We start from the raw sequence: 6,255 nt of genomic DNA on the forward strand, positions 1-6,255 counted from the left end.
AACGCTATAACTGTCTTTCGAATCATCGCAACGGCACTGCGCCAGGTAAGGGGACGTATAGGATAAGAGTGGAGGCGGGAGAAGGACAGCCAGGCGCAAGCGCTGCCAGAGGCGACAAATTCCACTGAGGAACGCGCCCCTGCAAATAGTGTAGCAGAGTCATGACTGAGAGCCGCACAGCCACGTGACGCGGAGATGGAGAAGCGGGGAGCCGTGGATCACGCGCGAAGCGGCAAGGAGCGCACGCCGCCGGCACCGCGGCGGTGCCGCGACAGCGGGAGGACGGATGACGAGGGCGGAGTGGATGGTTGCGGCGACAGTCACCGCAACGGCGCTGCGCGGAGGAAGAGGGCGAGAAGATAGTTGAGAACACGTGATCCGGCTTTGCAGGACAAGGGGAGAGCAAGACTCGCGCCGCGCACGAGAGACAACACCAGGAACGCGCGCAGCTAAAGCTGCGCGCGGGTGATGACCTTGGTTATGACAAGGCACGACGGCGAGGCCAACGGTGACGCGAAACGCGGGAACACCGACCAAAGATGTGCGCTCTAAAATATAGGCTTATTTCGAAGGCAGTGCACTCTAACACACACTCTGAAAGTCCTAGCTCTCATGATGAAAGAATGTGCGAAACTGAAATGTGGGAGGTGCCAGACATTTCAAAGAACGGCTTTCGCGCAAGAGAAGCATTCGTTCGTTTCTGGACAAACGGCTAGAGCATTGGACTGCTATGCTGGCAGACTCAGGAACAGAAAACTCGAGCTGTGTTGAGCGCGCGTGAGTGCGTCACAGTGTGCACGAAGGCACAAGTTTGTACGAGAGTCACGAGTTAAATAACGGCGAAGTATTAAATGAGAGTGTGCAATCTCGAATGACAGTCTGCAATGGCTCAGCTGTATGGAGACGTCGCACTAATCACCTTTTAATTATGCCATCGCATACTAAGAGGACTAGGAGGGCATAATTCTGGCCTAGCATTTCTTTCTTCAAATTCTACGCGGTCTGCTCATTTGCTCTCTTAGCCTCTTTTTTTTCCCTTCTGTTAGGCCTCTGTCAGTGGTTTGTATTGTGATTATTCTTTTTCCACACTAAATATTTTGTGCTAGCAAACCTGATTCTATACTTCCTATTTCCCATATTTAAGAAACAAGACACGATATTCAGAGCCTCTCTCTCTCTCTCTCTCTACGTCTTTTACTTGGAAGTTAGTTTGACAAACTGACAAGTTCACAACAAATTCCGGCAAATGGGGGCACGTGATACGTATTATGCCCTTGTTGTCGGCAAATATGGCTCCTGTGTACTAAGGACGAACATTAAGCGTGCTCGTCGAGGTTTTATATAGAAACGATGCGCGTAACGCCCTGTCTCTATAGCGATTGCGGAATAACCACATCAACCCTTAAGTGCGCTCCAACTAAAGCGTCCGTGATTGCGATCTCGCAGACACGCTTCAGAACAAGCGCGTTCACGCACTGCTACTGTGCTTTCTTATTTATTTGCGCCAAGTTATGCCTCACCGGGGACAGCCATGAACCTTTCTTTCATTGCAGCCCATATATATATATATATATATATATATATATATATATATATATATATATATATATATATATATATATATATATATATATATATATATATATATATGCGTTTCGTTTCTCATCAGTGCGGTGCGAAGTTTGCGGGATTGCCTAACGCGGCGTCGCGGATAATATTTCCGACGCATCCGAAGTGCTGTCTGGTGCAATCGACGCTTCGGGCGCTCTTTCCAGGTTGCTCTTTCCTGCCTCTGCGCAGTTCGGAGACGATCGAGAAACGCCGTGGAACAGCGAAATCACGCCCATCAAACAAAAGGTCCCGCTCTTCCGCGCATCTCGCCAAACACGCGCCACATTCTGGCCCAGGAACCCCTGTACGCACGGATCAATTGCTCTCCGTAATTCGAAGCCGTCGCCCCCCTCCCTCCTTAAACGCGTTTTGTTTCGTTCCCGCGCCTGTTTCGCTAAGCCGAATCCCTAATGAGTCGCGCTAATGGATTGTTTGAGGAACGCCGGCTGAGAACACGAGTCCAGCGGGCAGAGGCCCGTATGTGTCAGACAACCGCTGCCACACTCTGGTCTGTCACCGTGATGAAAACGGCGGGGTTTTAAGTGGGAGAGAGCGTTCCTTTGCTTCTGAGAAACGAACTCGCGAACTAATTTTCACGGAATTGTTACCTTTGTCACTGTGCAAATCTTGGCGTTAGAAAGTTTTTCAATATCTCAACTTGCCAACGTCTTCGAGCAGCAGCGAATTTTCGGGAGACAGTACGTTCGAGAGGATAGCGAGAGGATATTTAACTGTGCCTCTGAACAACGTCGCACGATCCGATGTTCACCTTGTGACAAATGTTGCTGTGTCGTGCGTTGCACGGTCAGTTTGTTTAATGCGTGAACTAATACGTATACCAGGTGCTTCCTACGGCGGCCAAATTTTGTACACGATACAATGGAGATCAGAACGGCCGTCATTGCGGCTGCGCGTTGCCATCGGTGGCGGACATTAGTAGGTCTACAGTAACCACTAGGCGAAATAATGATTATGCAGGAGTGGCGAATCCCATCAGTTTACATAAAATTACATAACATCACATAATCCATTAGCGTGGTTAAAGCAGCCGTTAAGTGTTACAAGCATGCTTATTAAATTCAAGTACTAGTATTCTGCACTGGTTCATTTAGCACTACAACTAGCACCAGCTTTCCTGATATTCTCCCGCAAACTTCCAGCGAAGTGAAATCAACGTTTCATTTAGGGCTTTACCAAGAGAGAGGCAAAAGGGGAGGAAAGACAGGGAGGTTAGCGAGTGTAAGTACCCGCTGGCTACCCTGTGCTGGGAAGAGGGTTAAAGGGAATGAAATGTGAAAGAAAAAAAAGACAAAAATTTACGCGATAACGCGATGCTACGCGCTAAGACATTAAAAGACGGTCGCACATTTCACAAGCCCTTAAAAACTTGAGCAGAGCCCTTAAGTGCCGAAACCCGTCTGGACTATTGTCCTAGAACTTTTCTTCTGTGAAGTGGCGATTGTCGAGTTTCTTGAGTGCGGTCGTGAGCATGTTTCTTGACACATTGTAAGGGGGAAAGTCATAAAGGAGGTGCTCGATCGTCTCCTCGCAGCACAGGTGTCGCAAGTAGGGCTGTCGGCCATTCCAGTGCGGAAGGAAGAGGAGTTCGTGAATGCCACGCCGAGCCAGAGGCGACACAGAAGTGTTGCTTCCGCTCGTGGAAGCAACACTTCCACGAGCGTCTCCCTCCCTGTTCCAAGAGCGTCTCCCTCTTCCCGGTTGGAAGAGGGAGACGTGGATCCATCTGTGGAGACGTGCGTTCATGAATTCGCTGGTGTGCCACAAAGTCTGCGTAAGCTCGCGTGTGAGGGAGCGAAGCCTTGTGGCTTCATCTGTTCTTGACAGTCGTATGGGTATAATATGGGCACCATTGTGGGCCGATCGGGCAGCGTCATGCGCACTGTGATTTCCCGAAATTCTGTAGTGATCCGGTATCCAACGGTAGATGATGCTGTGCGCCTTGTCGATTGCGTGATGGTGGCATAGTCGGACGTCTGCGACTAATTTCACGTGAGGTCCGTGGTTGAGAGGGGACAGCAGACATTGGAGAGCTGCCTTCGAGTCACAGAAGATGGACCATGACTGTGATGATTTGGAGCCAATAAATTCCAGAGCAGCACGGATAGCTGCGAGTTCTGCAGCCTTTGATGTGCAATGTGAGACATCTTGGATGATGACAGATTTTTCGGGAATTACCACTTCTCCAGCTGAACTTTTGGAGAGAGAACCTTCCGTGTAAACATGGATGCGTTCCCTGTGCGTCTCGTGTAGGAATCAAAGCACGGTTTGTTCGAGGGCGAAAGATGACATCTGCCCGTTTTCTTTTAACGCGACAGCGATGAGGAGCTCGTGTCGCAGAAAAGCCGGTGTCGTTGGTGTCGGCGTCGGCGGCGTTGGCCGTCAGCGATAAATCCCGGGAGTCACTTCATAAATAAAAAAAACAACTTGCAAGATGGGCTGGGTGGGAATCGAACCGGAGTGCGAAATGAAGACGCTACCACTCAGCCACGAGTTCGATGCTTCAAAGCGGTACAAAAGCGCCTGTAGTGAATGCGGTGTTGGCTTAGAAACTTGCCGTAGAAAGTTATACTGTGGTGTATATCGGTAATTATGAGCCGTTAACTTACAGAAATCGCAGTTACACGAGTAGCGAAGTACGTTTCCGCTACATTTCTTCTGCGCTCTGCGCACACGCAGAGCCATCTTGCGGCACACACAGAACACCCCTCCTCGCGATGTGCGGCGCTGCCTCGACGCGTGGCGCACCACTCGCCCGCTTATCCCCTTCGGGCCGTGCGGAGACCGGTACGAGGATGCTCCACTACCCTTGCGTTTGATAAAGGGAAAATCAGACATCCACTCATTCGTAGCAATTGCTACAAAGGAAACACATACGGGTTCCTCGAAAGAAAAGCCTCAGAGTTGAAGAAAAATTCGTCCTGGTCCGGGACTCGAACCTGGTACCACCGCCTTTCCGGGGGAGCCGCTCTACCATCTGAGCTAACCAGGCGGCTAGCAGATGGCAGGGCGAAGACGAATTTGTCGACAACAAACGAAGCAAAGGCAAGTGTTTGACGTAGTAGTTCTGAAGAAACCCGCAAGGTGGAGAGAAGTAACTGATAAAGGGAAAATCAGACATCCACCCGTTCGTAGCAATTGCTACAAAGACGATCTGATTGCTACAAAGACGATCCTGATTCTCCCTTTATCAATTACTTCTCTCCACCTTGCGGGTTTCCGCAGAACTACTACGTCAAACACTTGCCTTTGCTTCGTGTGTTGTCGACAAATTCAACATCGCCCTGCCATCTGCTAGCCGCCTGGTTAGCTCAGATGGTAGAGCGGCTGCCCCGGAAAGGCGGTGGTCCCGGGTTCGAGTCCCGGACCAGGACAAATTTTTCTTCAACTCTGAGGCTTTTCTTTCGAGGAACCCGTATGGGTTTCCTTTGTAGCAATTGCTACGAACGGGTGGATGTCTGATTTTCCCTTTGTCAATTACTCCTCTCCACCTTGCGGGTTTCCGCAGAACTACTACGTCAAACCCTTGCGTTTAATAAGTTTTCTCGCTCTCTCCCCTTCCAAGTTCCAGCGTGCATCACTCGAACCATCGTATTTAGGCAACGCGGATCGTCTTTCCGCTCACAACGCGATTCCTAGGTGCAGCGTCCGATGCGGGATGCCTCTGACGTGATTGTTGCGCCGTAACGCGTCTGGTGGAAAAGCGTCCCCTGCGATGTGTGCCGAGCTGCTTCCGAGGGGTCATGCGTCTGCGTGGTACTCCCAAGCGAGATAGAGGACGATCCTATTGAGGCCTCAGCCCCATGATCGCGTCGGCCTTCATGGCGTGTCGTGGCCCTGCTCTCCCTGCCGATCACGACGATAATGATAATGAAGGATAATCAAGCAATGAATTGGCGTATCTCCGACTGCAGCCACAGGCTGTCTGATTATGTTGTCACATGGTTACTATCGGTTTTGTTGCTTGATTTTTGTAATCTCTTGATGTCCCATGGTTTGCCGAGTGTATAAGTAGCCTTCTGTGCAACGAAATAAACCATCAGTTGGAAGTTAGCGCTCGCTCTGTTTTCCGTTCCCTTTCATTACCCCCACCTCCTTCCTTTTTTGCTCCTTTCTGAGCTGCGCTACAAGCCTAAAAAAGTCATGACATACCAACTCGCCCAAACTGCCACGCTTTTGATCCTGCAGCCCGCTGCTTCCGCATTCACTTACCTTTTGTCCCTAGAGAATTAGTCTCACACAACTTCGCCCACCACCCAGCGCGCTTTCTGCCAACGTAGCTCCGTGTACATATTTACATGTACCAATGTTTCATCCGCATTTGTCCGCTTCATTAATTTCCAACCCTGACCGCATACTTGCACCGCTCACAGCCGGCTTGCGGTACGTTAAGGCGGCACCAAAGCATGAACGGTTGCACCGGCCGTACCTCGTTACTGCACGCACCAGCCAGATTGTGAGACTACTTCACGCTGAGTTGCAAAAAAAAAAAAATAGAACAAAATGCAGGCGAGGCGAAAACGGGACCGGCCGGAGCCTGTGCAAATATTTTGTGCATCGCCGAGGCAAAGGCGAAGCGTCTGTCACCCTGCAGCTGCTGCTAATGCGCCCGCGATTCGCTATCGT

General features: G+C 50.4%; 1 non-coding gene across 1 annotated transcript; it reads left to right on the forward strand.

The window, feature by feature from the left end:
* Positions 1-4,929: 4,929 nt before the first annotated feature.
* Positions 4,930-5,004, forward strand: TRNAS-GGA (transfer RNA serine (anticodon GGA)). The gene has a single exon. It is a non-coding gene; the product is annotated as a tRNA-Ser (tRNA).
* Positions 5,005-6,255: the final 1,251 nt, after the last annotated feature.

The sequence above is a fragment of the Dermacentor variabilis genome, chromosome 2 (assembly GCF_050947875.1).
Source record: "Dermacentor variabilis isolate Ectoservices chromosome 2, ASM5094787v1, whole genome shotgun sequence".
Lineage (NCBI taxonomy): Eukaryota > Metazoa > Arthropoda > Arachnida > Ixodida > Ixodidae > Dermacentor > Dermacentor variabilis.